The sequence below is a fragment of the Struthio camelus genome, chromosome 2, assembly GCF_040807025.1.
Source record: "Struthio camelus isolate bStrCam1 chromosome 2, bStrCam1.hap1, whole genome shotgun sequence".
Taxonomy (NCBI): domain Eukaryota; kingdom Metazoa; phylum Chordata; class Aves; order Struthioniformes; family Struthionidae; genus Struthio; species Struthio camelus.
Window position 1 is genome coordinate 103,719,937 of NC_090943.1, and position 24,074 is coordinate 103,744,010.

At 38.1% G+C, this 24,074-nt stretch overlaps 1 protein-coding gene across 3 annotated transcripts in view; it reads left to right on the forward strand.

Moving 5' to 3' along the window:
* Positions 1-24,074, forward strand: part of LYRM4 (LYR motif containing 4) — an 88,908-nt gene that overhangs the window by 48,291 nt on the left and 16,543 nt on the right. Inside the window, exon 3 of one of the 3 annotated variants that reach the window (XR_011139089.1) lies at positions 13,732-13,998. The exons of the other annotated variants lie outside the window; for them this stretch is intronic. The gene's annotated coding sequence lies outside the window, so the exon portion shown is untranslated. The remainder of the gene's footprint in view (positions 1-13,731; positions 13,999-24,074) is intronic. 3 annotated transcript variants of the gene reach the window in all.

Here is a 24,074-nt window from a genome sequence, read left to right on the forward strand (position 1 = left end):
CTGAATCTTTTAAGCTGGTTCCCTAGTGGAGAGGCATCAATCATCATTCATACTTTTACAATCTGGTATTTATTTAGGTGGAAGAGCAGTGTCCCTTGAAGTTGCAGCATTTTGCCAGTGTTCAGCTCCAGAAAGGGCTTCAGGATCTCATTGCTTTCCTTTTTAATGTTGGTTGCCTTTTCCTTAATGCTGTGATCCTTATGCTCAGTCTGGAAGCGTGTAGTATAGACGACATTTCAGTTAGAGAAGGATATGTTGGAACCTTACAGTTGAGTCACGGGGGTAGTCACACTGCTTATGATTTGATTGTCCTTTGATGGAGGAGGGGGGGAGAGCTTTAGGCTTTGTAGTGTTTTATTTAAAAAAAAATCCCAAGCCAAGGACAAAAGAGCAAAAATTATGACAGGAGTTTGCTGTTCCCCACACCACCTGGGTAGTGACCTACTACTGTTTGAAGTAGGTGTGACAGCAGGTGAAAAATCGTGAATCAGCAGCGTTCTGCAGGTGCTTTGTGCTGGCTCAAAACTGAATAACGTAAGGAGTGGCCACAAACATAGGCGGCTGGGCAGGGGGAAGCTAGCTGAGATGCTCAGCCTGACAGAAAGCTCCTTTCTCCTCAGTTCACCATTTGTCACTTAGGAAGGCGTTAAAGGCTAAAGTGGAAAAAAAAAGTCTTATTCCAAAATAAATAGGTAGAGGAGAACGTGAAGAAGAATTCTTACCACATGCAGGCAGAACATAATCACCACTATTTTTTTGTTTTCTAAAAATTAGGTGTGGAGGGTGCTTCTTTCACATTAGGCAATATACTGAAAGGTCACGCTGCGTCTTTTTTTTTTTTTTTTGCACTACTGCCAAGAAGCAAAATATTATTCTAAGTCTTTATGTAGAAATAATAACTGTTTGCTCTATTACACAAAAATGCTTAGCTAGTTCTACACACCCCTTCAGAAAGCTGTTTTATGTAAAATAAGGAAGAGCCAGAAAATGGCACAGAACTATAGTTCTTTCAGTGATTCCTGATAAATGCTTGAAGACTTTGTGGCAATGCTTCTATGAGAGAAACGTGATGTATTTGTTATCTTATCTCCTGTGGCATGACTGTCCCATAGGCCATGCAGGCCTGGCTAATGATGCCCAGGCATCGCCTTTCGGGTGGAGCATGCTTTGAGCAGTGTGGAGAGCTGTGTGTTCCTCCACCAACCTGTTGTCCGTTGCTGATAGCTTGCAACGGTGAAAATCATCTGCAACACTGAGCTATTAGCTGGTGATAACCCAAGTTTTTAATAGGTGTGCCAGCTATTTATAGTTTTGGAACCACAGATATTGGTATTACAGTGTATCCCCTCACCCCCCAAATATTCTCAGTGGCCCTAATATAAGTAGGGTTACTTTTGCCACACAACCATTTGCATCTTTTTTCAGTGGGTTATTTTGTGTCTGTGAGTTTGTTTTTGTAGTAATGCAAGAGCCTGTGTGTTTCACTTTGCAAGTTACTAGGCCTGCACCCGTTGCTTTTAGGTCTCAGTTGAGCTGAGAGACTCTCCTGTGTCCTTCATGGGTAGGGTAGTAATAGTAGTAATGACAGTGGCCTAGTACTGTTGCTCTAGGGAGGAGTGTGCCTGAAAATAAACAGTTTTCAATAAAACCACCCAGTCTACCTCATCCTCTTATTATAAACAAAATCTAAATGCATCATAGTCCAGTTTGTACACGCGTGCTGATTTTAAGTCAGCCTTACCTTCTGCAGTAGAGTTATATTGGCACTTACTGATATCTGAGAAAATGCCTGTTAAGGGATGAGGCAAGAGGGAGAGCTATAATGTGGCTCTTGGCAACCAACACTAAAAGGTTTCTCCACGCCAAAATAAAATATGCTTCAAACTTGAATGGGAATAAGTTCAGAGGTCTGGTATGGCATGATAAGATGCCTGCACTGAAGCCTGTGATTGTTTCTGAATGTAAATTAGATAAGAATTCTTCACCCTAATGGTCATCATGTTGGCACAGCAGTGTTCCTGTGGCAGCGAACTGTAGTTTTTAAGAACAATAGTTTCACCAAGTGGATCATTACAGCTGAGCATCCCAACCAAAATACCCTGAACAAATGAAACTGCTTGTTGAAGAGCATCTGTCAATCATCGTTATATAACTACTTCATGGTCTGAGTCTGAAAACACCCCCCTGAGGATGAAGGAAATAAATCAGAAAAGTAGCCTAAGAGAAAGACTCAATCTACTAGTTACTGGACAATGTGTGTAATATAAAGCCTGACTTGCTACAATTTTTTTTTTTTCAACATGACAAAAAATTACTTTAACATGACTGTTGGGTAAAGAGATAAACCCGTAGAGGTTCATTTCCTGGGATTGTACACGTTCTTATAAGGAGAATATCCACTGATTATCTGTGGGTTTTTTAGATTCTCAGAGAGAAGAATCCCTTTTGTTAAAGATGTACCAATGTGTAGAGAGGGTTTTTTTTCATTTTTGAGATTTTAATTTACTGCTAAAACAAAGAACAGCTGACTTATAAGAACTTGACCAACATTTCATTACCTTAATGTGAGATTACATTACATTAGTTGATGTTATCACGACACTAGCAAAAATATTAGACTGAAATTTTTTTTTAAAATGGAAGCTTGATGCTAAAGTTAGATCATGACGGGAAAATAATTCAATTACTGGAAAATGATGTTATGGAAGTGTGAGTTTATGGTTGCCCTTCTGATTATTTTTCACTTTTTACTTTTTTTACAGAAGGTTTCTGCCTTTTTTTATTTAAGCAACAGGAAAGACAGGATATTGTCTTACCCAGACACCTAGGTAAACAGTGGTGATTGATAGTATATATGTTGCAATGAATTTCTTTTTTAATCCCTTGAAAGTTTATTGCCAAACCTGCCATTTGTGGCTAGATCTATTTTGATCCTTTGTAGTTGAAAGAAGTTGTTTATATCGTTGTCCTCTCAAGTCTGTGAGATCACTGACTGTCTAAACTTCAGGGGGAAACTGTAATGTTTGCAAGCTAGTGTTATAGCTAAGGGCAGCCCAGTTAGCATCTTCATGCTGAGTTGTAAGATGATGAACTGCACATATAGAAGAAGGAAATGGGAGGATTCTTCAAAATCCTCCTTATGCAAACAGTTGGACATTCTCATCTTTCCAGCATTTTCTCCTACAGACCACTTTTGAGAAGCTGAGGAGGAGAACTAGCCAGGGTAGATGGGTATCAGGCAGTCTGAGTAGCAAAGTTAAGTCTGAATTCATATCTAATTTTGCAAGCAGAGCTGCCATTAGTGGGGTATTAGTAGGGAGCAAGGAGTCTCGTACAAAGATAGAACACGGCACAAAATTCTGGGGAGAATGCAGAACAGTTTGGGGAAAAAATATTCTGATATATTTAATTCTTGCAGTAATTAAATGATCTCTTAGAGCAATGATTAATGCGAATCCAGAGGTACACTGCGGAACTGTTCCTTTTATGTTTATACAGAAGTGATTGATTGAAACTAAATTAATTATATTCACATGACAGAAAAAGTGCAAAATGCTCTGTGAGCCCATCTTACTATAGCAGTTAAACCTCAAGTCACCTTATGTGCCTTTAGTTACGCATTTTTAACAGTGCTTTTACATGTTGGCATTATGTATCGTATTCTATGGGAAAAAAAAAACAAATAAAGGCTTTCTGGACTTGTGGATTTCATATTGCTAGAAGCAGACATCTCTCCAGAATCTGTCTTTCTGTAACAGATTAGAATAGCAGTCTTTCTAATCTCTTGAGGCTTTTAGTTATGAATTTTTTTAAGTCTTTCCTGAGCTGGTATTTGAAGTAGCACAAAATTTAAAAATTCTGTCCATCAGCAGTTTGCTAGATTGTAGTTTCTAGAGGCAGAATATTAAGGAAGCATGAATGAAATTTAATAAAGGAAGTGCACTGAGGCTTTATGCAACTCTGTATTGCTACCTCAAAAATATTACAAGTCTTTTATAGAAAATAACCCCTATTAAAGAATGTGGAACAAAATCTGTCTTGAAATTCATAAATAAAATGCTAATTTTGAATAGCAATATGTGGAATTAGAGGAAGGCAGTAATAGGATCCTTTTTTTCAGTGCACCCTTTTTCGTGGTTTTGCCATATCAAAAATACAAAGAGAGAGAAGAAAGCATTAGAAGATGCAAGGCAGAGGCTTCCCAGGATCTCTTTTATTCTCCAGCACCTCTCATGGGCTGGGGTGGGCTTGTGTGTGCCTGCTTCATAGGGGAAGTTCATTTTGGAAAGAGACTTTAGAAGGAAGTAGTTCACATCATCTGCTTTTGGAGAGGAGGAAGCCCAGTTAATAGGAGAAATGATGAAAGAAAGAGAAGACCAAAGGCACAAGGGTTAAGAATGAATTAATGTGTAGAAAGAAGCAGAGGGATGATGTTAAATCAAGGAGGGTGAGAAAGGAAAAATAAGTATTACTTTTTTGGTTGTTATTGCATTCCCCTGGCTACTTAAGATTTTCAGCCCCTTGATATCATTTGTGTGTTTTTGACCACTTACTACATATAAGCAAAGAACAGAGAGATGCAACTCTTTTCTAATTAGTGTCTACTTAAAAAATAACCTGCTTTTTAATTGTGTCTGTATCCGTGTCTACTAGCTTGCTATCCTAAATCCGTCAGCTTTTACCACATCTTTTGTAAATGGTGTGCCCTGATGTCAGGCAAAAATTCTGACCCTATTTTATAGTTGGTGGTTTGATAAAGACACTGTATTACACCAACATTGTTGAGACATTATCCAACCTACGGTAATCAGAAAAGCACCTATTTTGCCCTTCCTTCTGTCATATAAGACTTGTTAAATGAGAGCAGGTACTTTAAGAAAAGCTTTTCTGTTTCTGCTCAAACATATATGTCCGTTTTTGCCAGATAAGTGAGATGTAGGAGAAAGACACCACTGGCTTTTCCTGCATTTTCCCCTAGCGTAATTAAGGTCTTGTGTTGATTTCACAGTTAAGCATACTGGTGTTGGTCAATGACACTAACTCTATGGGAAACTAAGAGAAATTGGAGTCAATTTTTTTTCTTCTTTTTAAATTAAATTGTTTGGCTGAGTGTCCAATTAGCACAGGTCCAATTATAAGATGTCCTGGTGAAGGAAAGCAGGAAGCAATACATCTTGCATCCTAAGCAGAAACTTCATTTTATTTTTAATCAGTGCTCTTAAGGAAGACTTCATTGTGAGCAGACTTCACTGAGGGTTTGTTCATTATCAGCTCAAGGTGAAGCCGAAGGGAACCTTTCTTATTTCATATTAGAATTGATTTAAAAAATAAATAAATAATGAGTGCATGCACAGGGGGTTGGTGCATGTATTTAGAAGTGGAGTTGCCATTGGTAACACAGCTGATCTCCTTTGTTGGAAAAGTCATTGTTCATTACTTACCTGAAGTGAAAGGTTAATGGCCTGTAGCGATCTGAAGAAAGTCCTACAAAAATGCTCAGCAAGGATCTAATGGTGTTATACAATAGTCCTTTCCACATTCTCTTCCTCAAGAAAGAAAGACACAGAATATGGTTTTTGCTGTTCTAATAAATATATACGGTATAAGCTAGTATCCAGTATAATAGAAAACGAGTAGACTCTTGCTAGTGTCAAATGAACAGCTGTAACCTGCGGCACAAATTTTGCTTAAATCTTTATCGATATTTGCAAAAAGTGCTTGCTGTAGATTGTACAGAACTTCTGCAATTTTTGTCCTTAAAAAGCAGCTTTGTTGTAATAGAACTAACTTATTTTTCAGAGTAGCTGAAAAGCAATCTTCAATTGCTTTTTGATAGCTTAAAACTGTTACTGTTTGTGCGTGTCTTCTTCTTGCAATCTGAACACAATTAAAAATGAGGTCTTGCATAGTACCTTTGATACCAAGATATTCCAGAGAATGTTGCTGGCTCTTGAGCAGAAACTTGAGCACTTCTGAGAGATCAATTAGATGCCTCAGTGAGATGCACCTGTGATGCAGGATTAAGCCCAGTCACTCACTTCCAGTTCAGGGAAGACAATGCAGGATATATATTTTAAACCAAAGAAGAATCTCAAAGAGGTAAGACTACAACTACCAGTCTTGTGGTTCAACAAAAGCTTAAAGTCAGCACTGTCACTGAAAGCAGTAGTCTTACCTTGTCCCTTGTGCAGGTGTAAGTAGTTGGCGTGGTACATGGAAAGCAAGATCAGGGACAACAGCTGGCCAGGGAGCAACTTTTGCAGGTGAGAGAGGTTGGTGGTCAGCTTGGCCACCAACAGCCCAGTCCAATTCACCAAACGGCTGCACAGATGTTGGTGGCAGCAGAAGGAGCAGAGCAGGGAGCAGAAGGTGTAGAAAGGGGCATAACTGCTTCTTTGAAGTGACAGTGATAGCTTGTAACAGCATATTTGTTCATCAAAAAACAGCTACTCATATTTAAAAAGTTTGCAATAACATCCCTTAGCTTCTGCAAAATGCAAGTTGAGCTTAATCAAAGATGTAAAAAGAGCATCTTTCAGCGGTATTGCTGGTATAAGCAGTTCTACCTTAGGAAAAAAAGGAGGCTGGTTTCCCAGTCCAAGTCTCTAGGCAGCCCCCAGACCAATGGATCAAGTACACGAGAGGTTCATGCCAGAAAGTCAAGCAACAGAGTGAGAGCTTGCTGAGACTGCACTGCTACGGAGAGAAACATTAATTGAACTGCAGGGACAGCTTTGGGATCTTTACTTCTGATGATTCAAAGATAACAACAAGAAGGTGGTCCCCAGTACTTCTGAGAAATAAGCCTGTCAGGACTCACTTGAAATAAATAATGGTAAGTATTAAATCACCAGAACCCTTTCCTGAAGCACTCAAATGCTTCCTCTAATGCTGACCATTCTCAACTGGACATAGTTTTAGAGAAGATAACACTGTGTATTAAATATGTTTCAGCAGCTTCAATTTATTTAGTGCCTGATGCTGCCGGAACATCTTTTCTATCAATGATATTAGCGTAGGTATTGGAATACTGTGTGAAATGTTTTTTTTCAATCTGCCCCTGCAAACCAATATCTGAATATTGCTGTAGATCATAGTCTGCTGAACCTGAGATTATTGCTTTTTTCTAACTCCTCTGTATTGAGTAAAATTCTTTAAAAGGCATAGATCTTTACCTCAGTTTAATTGAGTAATTTGAGATGACTATGTTACTTACTAAAGATGTATATTTTCCAGCCATAATGGAAAATTCTCTGAACCCAGTTTTCCTCCTCCTTACTTACATTTGCCTTCTTCCTCGTTCGCTTACTATAAATCAGCTGCAGGTGCATTCCAGGTCTGTTGCAGTGCAAGTAAAAATAGCCGGTACTTAGATTAAACCCATTTTATTTTGCATCACAGTGGTCTAGGAGCGCACATGCAGTCACTTGCTGTACCTCAGCTGAAAAGTTAGAACTTCCTAAACCACTCTGATATTTAATGGTTGCTAGGCCATGTGTTGTAATAGGGATGCTCTTTGGGAATGGGTATGTTGAAAAAGCAATTAAAAGTACCGTTAATATATGACAGTTGTGTAGTACAGAATTGCCCTTAAACTCTACTCTTAATGGCATTTCTTTTTAGGAGCAGTATAAAAAGGAAGAACTAATCAGTTTATTTTCCCTGCATACTTTTAGTCTTCTCCTTCTCTTTTTTACTGCAATAAAGAATTTGTTAATTCGTAGTAGCCTTTTTCTTACCGTAGTTGCAAATAAATTTGGGTGCACTACCCCTGATAATATTACTGATCTGGATAAAGGCATTTGCTTTCTAATTGCTCCCTTATTTGGCTTCCATGCTATTCGTTTTGCTTTTCTGCTGAAAAATGCAGGGTCGGGGAGAATGGTAGTATGTACTAAGTAGAAGTTGACAGCAGGTCACATAAGGATAGAAACAAATACCTTTCAATCCTAAGGACCTGTTCCTAAGAAAAACCTCTACAAGGTTTTACGAATGTTTCTGAAAGCGCTCCTAGATGAAGTGTAACTTTTAACTCTAACTTTGTGGGTTGTATATCACGCCCTTTTTCTTTCTGCTACTAGTTAGAATAGTGTCTAATCAGTATATTGTAAGTGTAACTTTCCTCTCTGTTTTAGGTGGTTTTGTAGGCCTTTTATTTCTGTGCTTCAAGCCATAGTTTGGTTAACGTTTTTTCAGTGTCAAAATCAGCAACTCCTCCCCCTTTTTTTGTGATAGTACAGCAGTTTGTGAAGCTGAAACGGTGATCTAGATCAACACAGCTGATCCAACTGAAAAGTAACTTACTTTACTATTGTTGGGGAGGAAGGGAGGTGTCATTTGCTAGCCAGTTTGTATTTTAGTCTTTGCTAGAAAATGATCTCGTTCACCTTATGGCCGTGAAAATGTTTATCCTAGTAATTAAGGAATCAGGATGGTGACAGAAGGACCTGCTTAAGTTGGTGCAAGCAGCACAGCCACCAAATAGGTATGGTCTCAATTTTTGTATCCTACATATTACTGTACCCAAAAGATATAGTCTATCCAGGGAGCTGAGAAAATTGAGACAAGAGACTAGGTGTCCTCACTGATGCAGAGAAGAAGATCTACAGAAACAAATCAGTAAAGCAAAGTACCTTGTATTGAGAATCTGACATCTGCATTACACATGCTCTGTTTTTTTTTTTTCCCAGTTTGGACTAGCTCTTGTGTAGTCCCAGTGACTTAATGCTTGTTTGCTGCTGGAGCACATCTCTCAGACTAAGTTTAATCTGAACAGCATCCAGTCCGTATACTCAGAGACACTTTCTCATGCTGTGAAACAAAATGTGGATGATGAAGAAATTCACTTCAGAAGTGAGGTGATACTCCTAATACAAACTAAACTGTTAATTTAGAGGCACACAAAATGACTTGTTCACAGTCACAAAACTCTATAGTAGAACAAGGAATTAAATCATAGCCTTCTGAATCCCATAGTTGTGTTATAACTTCTAGGCAAGTCTCATCCTAAATACCCTTTATTATTGAGATAAATATACATATGTAAATGCCTTAGAGTAGAATAGGAGGATGGCTTAATAATTAGAAGGTTCCAGCTATGTACAACAGGACTGTGCTTCTGCCAAAGTGAGAGTTCAGCAGTTAGCATTTGTAACACCACTGATACGTTTAATTGGTGTGTTGGTATTAACAAACGTGTAACAGCATAAAGCATGGAGAATTTCATTACAGTTTTGGCAAACCTGAACTGAAAGAAAAAGCAGCACAGATGGCTGAAAACAGTAGTAAAATATTCCATTTCATGTCTGCAGAAATCATTAGACAGTGGTTAAAGAGATGTTATTAATGCATAAGATTCACTTGGGGAGTTCTGTTTCTGTAATGTGCGCTGAAACAATGATACTTCTGTTTTTGTTTTTAAGTGGAACCATTGCCAAGTGCAAACGTGCTCTCTGCAGTCATGAAATGGGTTTATCAGCAGTAAAGAAGATGCAGCTTTTCTCAGTGGCTTATATTTTTCCTTTCCCAGCTCAACACAAGTCAGCAAGCAGTAACATGGCTGCTGTTTTCTGTCCCCCATTGCCAAAATTTAATCTTATCAGTCTTCCGGAGTTATCGCAAAAGTAATGTGTTGATTTGATGCTGACAGTAAACCAAGATGAGAATTTTTATATAGTAAATCAGAGCATCAAAATTTGACCCACTTAGGACACATTGTAATAAACATCCGACTAGATGCAACATTTTATAGTCAAGTGAGGGTTGGAACCTTTCTGCAGACTTTGTGAGGCTCCTGTGTTGTACAGCACTGATCAAGGGGACCATTTTTAACAGCACATTACATATGATTAGCCACTGCTTAATCAGGGATGCCTTTCGGAATGCTTCTTATATTACTGTAAGAGATAAGAAGCAAAACCTCTCTATCTTTTTGGCTACCGAGTTTTATTGCATTGTGTAACAAAGTTGCATAGCAGCGATCAGCCCCGTAATCACATCGTTTCTTTGGCATGCTAACAAAATCCTTTACAAGTATCACTGGCATAATACAGGGTCATTTATTGATTTTTAGCCTCCATGAAGAACCGCAGTCTTATTGATTCACCTACCATTTACAAACCTCTGTCTTGCTCTTAAAACCCTTTTTATTAGTACAGTTTGGTAGTTTCTCTTTGTTTTATAGGTGTATTTCCTCATTCTTCAATGGCAGGGAGGTAAATAAGAGTTCAATAGGTGTGTAAATCTGAAAATTTCTCTGTGAATTCAGTCTCTCCAATGACATTTATTTTCTGGGTACTTGGACACTTTTGAGCTTCCTGAAGCAGACACTTTATCTTGACCTGAAGCAGCCTCTCTGTCTCTAGAAAGACTGAGACAGCTAGAACAGTTTGCATTTTCCAGTTTTAGTTACTCTTTTATATCTCTAAAATTTAATCCATAAATTATGTAACCAAATAAAAATAATATTAAGCCATAAACAAAGTTTGATCCCACTTAAAGCAAAAGTGAATTTTGCTAATGGTTTCAGTGAGAACAGGATTTAACTTCTAGCTCTGCCCTCACTATATTTTTAGAGCAAGGTGTTTCCGGAAAACTACATCCTTTTTAATAACAAATATACAGAACCATGAATTAAGGGTTTAGTAGGGCTATAACGCCACTGTTAACTGTTCTGATTTGTCCTATAAAATGTTGTTTCCCCGCATGCTTTTCCTGCTAAGCTGTACTGCTTTACTGCTGTTATTTTAGTCCACAATCAGTGCTTTGGAATTTTGGCAGTGCTGCACAAAGCTCCATTTAAACAAAACATCTGGCAGGTTTCAGAACTAGTAGCTATGTGATGAAACCTTGGTAATTAGAGATAAACTGAGTTAAAACTACTTCTTGTATGTATGCTTTTCTTCAGTATGGAAAAAAGTGCATTGTATATTTCTGTGGATTTTTTTTTAATATATCCTAGGAGAAAGAAAAACAAGAATTCCTGGGAAAGATTGGTGTGTTAGTGCCTCTAAAAAGGCCTTGTGTAAAATACATGCTGGGTTTCAATCAAGGATTTTCCAGTATTTGGTGTAAATTTCAGTTTGTTTCTAACAAATGCAAATGTGAGAGAGTTTTCCTGAGCAATCTGAAAGAGTCTGAGAAGGGTGTTTGTGGTAGCAAAGGCAGACTGAAGGTGAAGAAGAATTTTTGAACTTTTACAGTGCTCCAGAGGACACTTACATGTTGATTCTTTCTCAGGAATTTTAACTAAGCAATGTGTTGAGGAGATGAGCATCAACATTTCAAAATAATTGTACCTGAAAAATTCTGTCATCTCCTTCACTTATTATCATTTATCTCAATGACTGGCAGACTTCTCCTATTTGTAGAAGTTTTGGAAAGTACATTCACCAAATTGGCCTGGATGGCTTACATACTTTGGAGAGTGTCAGTATCTCTGTTGAGGAGTGCACCTTCTTCTGATGAGACTTGTTTTACAGTATTCATTCATTTTTCATAAATGTGTATGTGCATCCTCGAGTATCAAGTTAATTCCTAATTTTTGACTATAGTTATGTTGCCCTTGCAAAAAAGAATGAAATTTCAAATCGTCCCGGAGGATTAGATTCCTATTTCTTAACTAGAATGAGCTTCAAACAAACTTACTTTTTTTTCCCCGTAGTTTAAACAATTGTGTTGCATTTGCAAATCAGTGGCTTTAAATGTCTTCGGAAGAGCAGATTCATGTGATCCGTGCTTCAGAAGTTAGTTTAAATTGCTTATTTCTTGTGCAGTATTGAAATTGATGTTATATAGGTGAGTACTGGCAACTGAAACTTGGCCATTATGAGAGTGTCAGCCCCTTAACAGATCCTGTGCATCATTGCCCAGCAAATCTTTTTACTTTAATTTTCTTCCAGATAAAGGATTTACATCATGAGTGAAGAGCTTAAAATGATACCTGCAGTCTTTGTATTGATTAATTTGTGGATTTGCCAAGTACATTCCCCTTCTCAGTACCTACTCTCTCCTCAGTATCTGCTTTCCTATTTTCACAAGTGAAAGTTTTATGCAGTGGTCCACCTGGAAATAAATAAATAGTTTTATTATTTCATCTCATTTCACTAGCAGCACCTATATTTCTCTGATAATCAACGCAATTAAAAAAAAAAAACACTTTGTGAAGCCAATTCACATTCTAGACTAAGCAATAAATATTTTGAGGAGCAGGGGTAGAGAGCCTGTGGTTTTTAGACTCCGGGGGGGCTAGCAAGCAGTTGATGACTCGCGTCAAGCAACCAGCTACTACATTGTTTCAAAACTAGGAATGCTGGGTAGGCCAGTGAACCCCCAGGGATTTGGGGATCTTGTTCAGGGATGCAGCTAAGCTCCAGCTCTGTCTCCATCTTTCAGGGAAGCAGCAGGACCTTTGTGGAGCCATTCTCCTCTCCTGCTGCGAGTTGCTCCTGAAGGTCCCAGTGCATCCTCTGTTCAGTCTTGTATGCAGCACCTGTGTCTAGTGACTCTTCTTGGTGGAGCTTGGTAGGACCAAGAACGTTGGCCTCCATGCCTGTACCAAACACTCAGCTTTCAGAAATTTTTTTGATTCCAGCAAATTAAGCATCTATGTAATCACTGTGGAGACATGTGCCAACAAACATATGAGCAGTCAGTGATAACAGCCTACTTTCAGATCATCTATGACTCTTTGTACTTTTTCCACTAACTTCTGTATGTTTTTCATTCTTTTTTGGGACTTTATTCTCTACATACTCTTACAACTTTTCACAGTTCACAAGTTGACATTTGCATGATAAGGGGGAAAAGGTCCAATAGATACTCACACAAATATTTCAAACTGACACAAATATTTCAACTGGCATAGAAATGCTAAATGGAAAACTACCAGCCTACTTCTTTCCCCCTTCACCTCAGAATATGGCTTCTTGAAGATGAAGCAATTAACACTGTCAAATTGACTAGAGACAGTTTGACAGTTGCCACATTTTTATTCCCTGTCTTTGTGTCCTTTGGCTTGCCACTCCTTCATTGTCTACCAAGGTTTTTTAAAGTCCATGTATCATGTAAGTACCTTTTTCTAGTCCCGTTTTTTCAAATTTTCCAAATTATCTTTTGTTAGCTTATGACTGTGAAAATAGTCTTTTGTGAGGGTCTGCCTGCCTATTCTACTTCTTATCCAACCTGTATAGCCTAGTCCTCATTTTCTGATGTTCATCTAATAGATTCCTAGTTGTTGCTCAGTTTTTACTTTCTGTTGTGGAACCGAAAAATGGACAAGCTATTTCTTTGTTTTTTTTTTTTTTTTTTTTTTACAGAAATTAATCTCTTTGTCCAATAGGGAAGTACAATAGTGAATTCCATTTTTCTTTTTTTCCTTTTTTTTTTTTTTTTGGTCCATGACAGCTTCCAAAGGGCAATAAATAACAGTAATAGGAGCGTTACTATTTTTATGGTTGTACAGAATTTTATAGTTGGACGCCATTGTACAAAAGAGTGAAAAATAAAGCAGGGAATGGGTGGGGTGGGGGTGGAGGTCCAGTGGCTGAGATTTTTTTGGAAAAGCTTATCAAACTATAAGATAGGCTGCAATTCCAGGAGATCATTTTCAAAAATTCAGAATGGAAGGTATTTCATCTTTCCATATTTAACTTCCTGTGAAGTATTAAGAAGACAGTGACTCTGATATTTTCCTTTCTTTCTTTCCTGGTTGCTGTAATTCTTGGTCAGCAGTGTCGAGAACTAAAGTCTATCTGTGTACGTTTCCTGTGGGATTATTTCAAGGACAGGAATAGAATCAACAGCACTTCTGCAGAGATGAATTTCCACTGAAAATGTGGATCAGAGCCCAACAGATAACAATCCTCATAAACAAGTGTTGTGTCTTTGTAAGAGCCAGGCTTTAACCATGAGGACAGCAACAGCCATTTTACTGTCAACTTTGTGTACAACGTAAAGGCGCACTGCCAAAAGTTTCTGGAACCAACCTCCAAAGGGCAGGTATGTTTTATCCTGTCATTCAGTGTTATGCTAATAAATGTTGCTACTTGTTTTGTATACTGTGGAAATCCCTGTGTTTCATTTACTTATATCAAGAAAGGGTGAAAATCACTGTCAACAAACAAAAGCAGCAGCCGTGGTATGGGTTCAGTGCATTTCAGAAAGGTGTGCTGAGCAGCCTTCTGCTTCTCTCTGAAACAGAACGGTTCGTTTGTGACTGAAGTAAGAGGAATTTCCGCATGTTTCTTAGAAAGGTTTTGGAAATTCCTGGCTGTAATGGTTATGTAATAACAAGGAAGGTAAAAATCTGGAAGAGCTTGCGTTGAAAAATCAATGAAAGAAAAATATTTTAAGTAAGTATTGTGTGGCTGATGAGGAAGATGCAATATTTTTACTTTATAAAATTGTTGAGTGTTTCTGTACTTTATGGAACTGTAGTGTCCAGATGACAGTGCCAGTATTTTTAAAGATGTATATAAACGTATAAGTATTTAGCAATAGATAAAAGCAAATTCTTCTTTTGCTTAGGTATGTATCATTGAACATTACGTTCAACCATGCTGTAAAACTAGGTGATAGCAATACTTTGTCTAGTCATAAAAAATTCAACTCCCTGTTTCCTTTACTTAACAAAATAGGGTCAACCATAGACCCTAGTATAGGATAACAAGATGTGATGCTGAAGGATCTTAAGTGTTATACAAGAACAGGTTTTTTTCTAAATTGACTAGTTATGCCAAAGTAGTGAGACCTTGGATGTGACAATTTAGTGGTATTATTATGTAAGCTCCCATGTAAGACCGTGTTAAAAAAATAGGCCCTCATCTACGCTAAACATATCTATTATTTAGAGGCTGCAGCAGCAAGATGCTAAGTTTTGCAGTGCAGATGGAAAGGTGTAGTCACTTAGGTCCACAAAAAATTAGTTGTATCAAACGGGAAAAGTGTATCTGGTATGACAACTTACGTCCTAACATGTCCTATATGTTCTCGTAAGAAAACTCTTAGAATGCTTTTGAATTGTGCTGCTAATTCCACCTTTGAGCAATGGAACATAGCACAGTGTGCATCCAAACGAGCACAAAATGAAGCGTGCTAATTTTAGTCAGTCATGGCACAAAAGGTCAAATCTTAGCAATAATGTGTAGAAGAGCACCCACTCACCACCACCTCTTCTTCACCGATATGAAAATCTGTTTTAGATGAGGTTCTGTTCTGTGCTACTGAATATGGAAAGTAGAGTTCAGAATTTGAATATGTGCAGAATGAGAGTTTGTTTTCATTGATCACAAATGTTTTTAATAAATATTCCAGGCTTGAAATTACTGGAGATTGTTTTTACTGTATATTTTATGTTGGTGAGTTGTCTGGCAAGTTCAATGAAATGAAAATATTTGCTCTGGCATGCAAGCAACTTCTAAAAGAGCTTAGGCAATATTTCTGCTGCAGAAAATGTCCATTTAGACCTGCCTAAGTTCTGTTCTAACTTGTGAATTTGATTTTCTAGAGAAAAGTTGTTTGCTTGTTCCTTAATTCTCTTGAATTAGAATTCCTTTATTAGATATGCTGCCTAGTTCTGTGTTTTATTGCTCTGTTTTGTTGTTATTTCAAGGCCACTTTATGCTTACTTACAAAATACACCTGAAAAACAACAGAGAATTTGAGTTCTGTGATAAAAATCACCTGATTTTAGTTACTCAAATTAAATAACATATATAAATATTAAAGGTATATTGGCAATTCTTTTTTGCATCTTAGTTTACATGGGCAGAGAAGAACATGTGCATATATATGTACTTTCTGCAGCCACAGACTAATGGCTAAAGAGGAAGGACATTAAGATGAGCAGACCTCATGGAGTCAGAAACCTTGCATTTTGTTTTCTTCTATCTTAGCTTCAGCAACTCGTGTATTTTTCCTGTCTGTGGTAAAAGAGAGATGCCTACCTTATAACAATGACAAGAATTAAAACTTTATTAGTACTTACAAGTGGCCTTATGATAATTTTGTAGAAAATGATGTTTAAAAAGATTAAGAAGATGATTGTATTAATCACTAGGGCATTTATCGTAATATATTTTGCATGAAATAGTAGTATTTTGCAGGGTTTTTTGTTTTGTTTTTTGCCTATTAAATTGCTATTAGGTTTCAGGGCACCAGCATTTGTTACGTGCTTGACGTACAAAAACGTAAGAGTTAAAAGTGATGCATTAGGTTATGGTTTGCTGGATTGTTGCTGTCAAGATGTCTTGCCCCGGTCGTCAACCAGTAGTAAGCTACGTACAATTGGTGTGTTAAGAGGGTTGTCACAGTTGCTCTGTGGGTGCAAGAAAATAGTATTTAGGAAACGTCTTGTTGGTGTTCTTAAAAGGTCTCCTAAATATAATCATCATCTTAGAACATTCAGTAACAGGACAGTGATAACAGAATAGTGACCTGACCAGGTCACTGTCTTTGATTGTTTAGCTGTGCGTCATCACACACATTAGAAATTATTGACCTCTGTCCTGTTGTTTTGCTCCCTTTTGATCATGGACTGATGTCAACAGAAAGATATGTAAGGACAGAAGTTATAACTGGTAATGAATATTTTAGACAAACTAATTACATTTCACCTTCATTTTTCTGCTGCTTGGGTCTTCTGATTCACTTTTCTCAAAGTGTATCAGTTTGCCCTGTATATCCTGATTCAGAGCCTGTAATGTAGATCTGATCAGCAGGAACTAAAAGTAGCTTATGAATGCTGACAACCTTCTTATCAATGTCAAGCAGACCTGACTACTTTTTGTTTACATGCAAATATTCAAGCTTTTTACAAGAAAGGTTAATCGAGTCCATGCATCTACCTGCCCTGCGTATTAATTTCACGGTAGATTCTACTAATTAAGGTGCATAAGTTAGGATTTTACTAGTAAATAGCTCAAAATCAGTGCAAGCAGTGCATTGCATTCATTTAAATACACCTACTGGGAATTATGATTAAGGAGCCTTAAGGCTGTCCTACTGCCAGGTCCTAGATGACCTTTGAAGGTACAATTCACATACAGAAGCAAGTTCTGGTAGATCTGCTTTTCATCATTAACCTTCTCGGTAAAGTCAATGTAGAGAAAACAAAAGCATTGTCATTTAAACTTTGAAGCAGCTGGTCAACAGTCTGAGTTGCCATGACATTGCTCGCTTGCAGGACAGCGCTAACTGCCATTTCCAGGAAGCCCATGAAGTGACTGTAGTGATAGCCAGCCTAGCCTGGGACCATCACACAAAAGCTTCCAAAGCAAAGCTACTGTCCAGCTGCCATTCGCACAGCTCCCTGTTGTTGACCACATGGAGACATTGAAGGTGTGTTGGCTCTTGACTGATGCTGATAATCTTTACAGCTCTTCATGAGGTGTCTTTTAGGGCAGGTCCACTCAGTGTAGTGTTGATACTAGCGATGCCCACTGAGGTACCTTCTGCATTTGGACTTAGACCAACTTTTCTAACGCAGGTGGAACTGAACTAGCATTGGCAGCAATAAGAAAATTTCCTTAGACCATCTGTTGCGCATATACAGTCATAAGAGGGCTTTCATGCCTATTAGAGCCTGCGCCAGTAGTTATCTTGGCTGTGTTTTTGATACATTTTGCTGGAGAAGCAAATGAGTCAAAATACAGTATCCTGGCTTTTGCAGATTGGGAAGCAAATACCTTGCTGTGTGCAGCGACCCACAGTACTGTTGAAGAGTCCCGGCTGCATTGCCTCGTGTGTACAAATCGAAATGCCGTTACTGACTTTGCCGCACCCGCGAGGAGTGCAATCTCATAGCCTTAGTGTGGGGCAGCAGCAGGAGCGGGGCTGCCTCGCACACGAAGGGGCCCCAGGGGCCTCTCCCCACCCTGTGCCCGGGGCCGCGCTGCGCCCCGATGCTGCACCAGGCTGGGGCCGGCCCCAAGCTGCCCGCACCTCCGGCAAGGCTGAGGGGGAAGGAGGTGGCGGGGCCTGGTGACACACTCAGGGCCTGATGCCTAGAACTGGCTACTAACACCAACACTGGCAAAAATCTCTTTAAAACTCCAATTCCAAGCTGATGTTTAGACAAACATAATTTTTTGAGTGTGCTGAGCCTCATTATGGCTTACCACATTGCACACATTGGTACACTTAAGAATTAAACTATTTACTTAGATGCTGAAATAAAAACTAAATTCTGCTTTAAGCACTCATTTCTGGAAATGTTGAGAGATTATATATATATATATGTATATATATATATATAATTTTTTTCCCCACCACCACCACCACTTGCTGTTGTCCTGTTGATCCTTTTTTTGTTGCTGTTATTCAGGCTGTTGATTTTTAATCTCAAACAGCTGACACACTGTTCTACAGTTTAATCATTCTGACAGTATCCTCGCAGAGCTCTGTGTTTCCATAAGGCAGCAACTGTCAAATATTAGCCAGGATTTAGATATTTACTTTAGTTCTTTACATAAGGGCTTATTTAAATCTAAGACATGCTTTTTCTCTTTTCTGAAAAAAAAATTTAGTCTCAAGGAAGACTAGATTAGTGTGCTCTTTTGACTTAAAAACTGTTCACTGCCTCTTTTTATGAGTACTGTCCCAGTGAAGTAGGTTGCTCCCTTAAAGAATTAAGAGGAAGATGTGTGTGGGAAAAGACGTATAAATACAGATCTGTATATATATCTAGAGAGAGAGAGATTTTTTACTAAAATATATGAAATGACAATAATCTTCCACTAAATGATCTTTCTGGCCACTTAATGAGAGTGTTTAATTTTTTTATTATAGAAGAAGGCTAATATTTCATTTTAAATGCACTTCTGCAGTGTAAATGCAGAATTTAAAAAAGTAAAGATGCTGTAGCCAAAAGAGTTACAGGCTTATCTCAGGAATTACTGGTAGTACTATGACCTCTTTAAACAGAAGGTAAGATTGATTTATTACAGTTGTCCCTTCAGACGTTAAAATCTTATCAGTTTGAGATAGTTACAAAGACTGGAGTTCTTTTTGCTATTTTAAACATATGTCCATTTACTGTAATATGCTGTGATTTCTGAGACTGAAAAGATGCGTGGAATTTCCTGTGAATATAAAAGAGAAGGAGAATATTTATCTCATAAAAATCTGGGAAAATTGTAGACAGGAATTTGTTTTCTGCTGAATGAATAAGTCTTTCTGTCGGAATTTTCTGTCGTTCTTGCTAAACCTGGATTTAGACTAGTTTGCTTTTCTCCTTGATATGAAAAGATTGTCAGCTAGACCTTTGGCACCATTTGCTTTATGCTATGACTTTATTATACTTCAGGGAGAATGTTTTGAACTAGACAGTACATCGTGACAAGAGTACGAGCCCGTCATCTCAAGGAGCACTTGGTGACTTGCTTGGCAAGAGAGCACTCTATAAATGACTGGCTCAGCAGGATTTGAACTGAAGTTGTTTAAAATGTTATCTACTGCAACCAAATTGAGATGCAGGAGGATGTTTTCCCTTTGTTATAATTTTATTACTATATCAGTTTAATTTTTTATTATTATTTAGCAGTAGTTTGGTTGGCCCATATTTCCTAAGCCTGTAAGATTGAACAGTATAGAATCAATATTTCTGCTAATTAAGGTGTTTTGGGGGAGTGGGTAATCAAGCAGTAGAGTGAATTCATTAAGGACTTGCATGTTTATATTGACTAACATTATTGACACAAAGTTTTCAAATCTCTATGCTGGGGATTTTTTTTATTTTATTTTTATTTTATTTTTATAGCAGGAGCAAATATGTTCACTAAAAATTGATGTTCTCAGCATTTAACAGTAGAAGGATAGTCCTTTATGGATGTAAAAGGAAATGCAGTGTGTTAATATTCTGAGCACTCATATGTAGTATTTTCTTTTACAGCATTTAACTTGGCAACAAATGGTACCTGACTTCAAAGGATCTTATTCTATTTTGAAATAGATGGAAAGTTCCTACCTCTTATTAAAATAATGGATCACTTCTAATTTGTTGCAGATTTGTGACAGTTTCTTTTGTGCCACCAAAAAACTGATTTCTTCTTGTCTGACATTAAGTAATGTTTTGTTTTGTTTGATTTGTTTATATTAGTTATAGCATACTAGTACTTGCTTCTGGCCTCTTTAGTAGGTGTTACTGAATAAACCTGTAAGTGATAATCTGCTATCACCTAAGGAAATAGTTTCCCTTCCCCCGCTTCCCTGACCCTGAAACAAATGACTGTAGGTGGAAGACTGGACGCTGTTAAACATAATCATTCTGTTCTACATATTTGATTGTTTTTGCCTTAGAAACCCCTGTTTAAAAATCTGGAGTCCTTTCTCAGCTTCTGCAATGATCTGACTTTGTTTTCCTCCCAAGAGGAGGAAGGTAGGTCCTTTCTTCCCTTTTGATGATAGAAGCCCTTGAGTAAGAGCTGCATCACATAAAAGGGGCTGCTGCACATTTTCTTTAAGAAGAGTAGCATAGAGAAAGACTGAAAATAAATATATTATTTCTTCAGGTATGTACAAAACTCATTAATCTGACTAGAGCTAAGCCAAGTAAGACATGGGGCATCTACTCGGATTCTCTGTGCTATTTCAACTAGACCAGTGCTTAAGACTTGTTCTGCAGTTCTTCACACCTTGAGTGATGAAAGGAAACTTGGCATGATTGTAGAACGAGGATGTCAAAGTTTAGTTGGGTGGCAGAACAGCGGCGTCTGAGAAGGTATGTTGAACATAATTTGAGGCACAAAAAGTGATAAATGCATTACCAGTATATCCCTTCCCTTAAAAAGTAAGTCCATTACTATTGTCTAATATGAAGTTCAGAGGAAAAGCATTCTTTGGGAGGATAGTATTTATCGTTCTTGTTTATAAGATCAACCTCCTCAGTTTGCATTTGAAGCTTTGTAACAGTTACGTATTGACTCGGGCAAGCTCTAGTAATTAGGGCACGTTCAGTCCATCTCTTACAATATCCTTTAATGATTTAACGGTTTTCTCTGTGACAGAAAAAATTTGAATTTATATCCCTTAATGTCGATGGGTACAATGTAACACAGCAAGATACAGTTTCAGCTCTGCTGCTTGATGCTTCTTATTTATACATGTTGGAGAGTTTGTATCTGACTAGAGAGTTATGGGTAGGTGAGTAAGATCCTATGGGACAGGCTACAGTATGACTTTGCAGGAAGGGGGTGTCCTCGGTTTGGGACCATTGCACATGGCTCTTGCCCTGCATTGAGCAGAAGGTAGCTTTAGCAGTTCCTGAAAGAGGGGGTCTGTAATGAAAGGGAGGTAAGCTATAGAGTTACTACGCCAGGGAAAAACGTGTGTGAATTTGCAGTGAATTTGCATATACCTTGCCTTATTTTGTGGTAACTTGTTTGTCTTGTCATGTCTGAAGGTTTTATTTTGTTTTATTTGTTAACAGTTTGTGAACATCCAAATTTTGGAAATCTATTTTTCTGTGGTATTGGGTCTCGTGGCTACATTACCATGATTCTCTAATAATTTAAAAGTGCCAGTGTTACTGCAGTTGAAACATTTATAACTTCTTTCTCCCAAACTGATTCTGCGGTGTCCAACAAGAGAAGGTCGCTTGTATGCTGCATCCTTTCCCTCAGAAGAGTTTATTAATTTGGGCCTCTCTTGGAGATGGTTGCTAGCTGTCTTTAGGAACTTAGAGAACTTAGTATCTTAACTCCTCTGCAGAAGTGAGTTGGCAGCCTCAGCAGATACTACCAACAGAAATGTACACAAAGTAACTATAAAAGCCTACTAGGCTTAGGAAAATGGATTAAATATCATTTGAAATAATTTGCCTATAACTAATTATGTAGTTAAAAGAAAGAGTTTATGGAGGAGAGAACATGAATGTTCCAAAATACAAGACTACAAAATTTTAACTGATCACTTAAATTTGACTTGCATGTTTGCTGTTTAAAGGCTTCCATGATTGGAAGGCACCCCAGGGTTAAGGTAACTCTAGTTCTGGTTATTCTTTGTATTTCTTCCTTGATGATACATTTTAATGTAGCTATGGATTGGATTGTGAGCTTGCAACAAGGTAGAAAATATCGGTCTATAAATGCTAATTTGGACAGAATATCCTGTGCACCAGAGTGTAAGACTCTCTCTCTCTCTTTTTCTTTTTTTAAGAAACATAATTCCTGCTGAGCTGAGAGCTTTCTTTTTCTTTTTATTTGTGGGCAGTAGATATTATTTTACCTGGCACAGACTTGCTGTAGGCAGTGTTGGAATGCCTGCAAAATATGACAAACTGCTTTCAGAATGGCAAGAAGTTGTCAATTAGCTCTGGAATTATACAGCAAATTAGCAAATGTAGTATCTTGAGAATAATACATTTTCTGATGATCTGCTTTTTAAATGAAACTGCATAGAGAGCTTCAGTGATTAAGCCCGATGTTTAGAACCAAGAAGTATTGTCACATAATTAAAATTTTAATTTACCCAAGGGATTTTATCAGCCTGATTTAAATCTGCCCAACTGACTGGTATAAAGAACATTAGGTCAGGTGGGCAAAAAAAGCATAGAAAAGTTGGCTGTCTGTTTTTCTTTCTGGACAGATGTTGTCAGTAGGGAGCCTCAGAGTTTATAGAACCATAATATTGAATTCCCTTTCTGGGGCAGATGTTCCGTGGTTATAGGCAGGTATGGTTTAGGAATTTGTTCATTCATAAATAATTACCATTCTTATAAGCTGTGGAACAACAGAAGAAAACTTTACAGACTATTTAGTGTGAATTTTACCATGAATCTTTCTATGTCTCTGCAAGTAAGAGATTTTTCTTTTCTGACTATAATTTTGGCCCGGAAGAGCAATGGAAGTCTGTGGCACAACCACCGTAGTCACTTTTTTTAGTATCTCCGAAAATCTGCTTTGATTTGTGCTGGATTAAACTATGGCCTCAGCTTCTGCGAATCAGCACCAAACCAATTTAAAGTATTTCAAAAGCCATTTCTATAGATTGTTTACAATGTGGATTTTGAAACAATAGTCATCTTCCAAAAATCTCTTATCTTTGATGTTAGCTGTAATTGTCCTACTCTGTAACAAAGAAAGAATAGACACGGTGAAACTCGTTTTTAGTAGAGGCTGGCCATTACAGCATAAGCCACTGAATGGGCTGAAAAAATACCACATTACATGTTCATAGTATAAGTACTTTTCTATATGCTTCAGCCCCAGTTCTCTAGAAGTGTCAGCTGTACAAGAAGAATTGACATCTACAAACAGAGTATGCCAAAGGATGAAAAGTTCAAGCACTTGGATATGTTTGGGGGGAATCAGATTCCTTGGATTCAATTGCAAGGGCAAAACTGCCAAGTCTTGCTGGCACAAAGCGTCTTTCTTACATGTCTCAAGGATGCCTTCCTTATCAAGCTCTCTCATGATAGGAAAGGGGAACTGATGGACATGAGAAAAGAAACTTGATTCTTTTCTCACTGACACCTCTGTGGTATCCCGTGCACATCACGCTCACGTACAAGCCTGAAGGGCCTGTAAGAACTCCCAAGTTACATGTGAAGTTCCTGGAACTCAAAACCATCAGTTGACCTGGTATCATATTCCTGCTAGTTCTGAGGCACTCCCCGGTACTCAGCCTCACAGGTACAAGGTCAAATACACATCATAAATAAGCCAGTGAAGGATGATCTCCTCAGCCTGTAAGCCACCAGTCCCTGGAGTTCACCACACAGGGTCATGCTAATGGCTTTATTTATTCCAAGGGTCAGCTCTGATACAGTAGACTTTCTGAACCAGACTGTGGTAATCAGACACAGCTGAGCACTCTGAAAAATCTCTCCTAGGCTTTTCATTCAGTTGTCAGGGAACCCCTTGTGTAGACCTATCCCAGAGGGCAAAGCAGCAAGGGCCATCGTGTGCTCCTTGGAAGATGTGAGCTTCAGGACACTCTTCCTCCTGTGGTCCTGAGGACTTTCTAGTGCCTTCCCAGCAATCCTCCACCTGGGTCAATAACAGTAAGAGCAGTCATCCAGATAGCCTTTTTCTGGTTGAAAAATTTTTAGTATCAGATCAGTTGCAGATGTCCAGGTG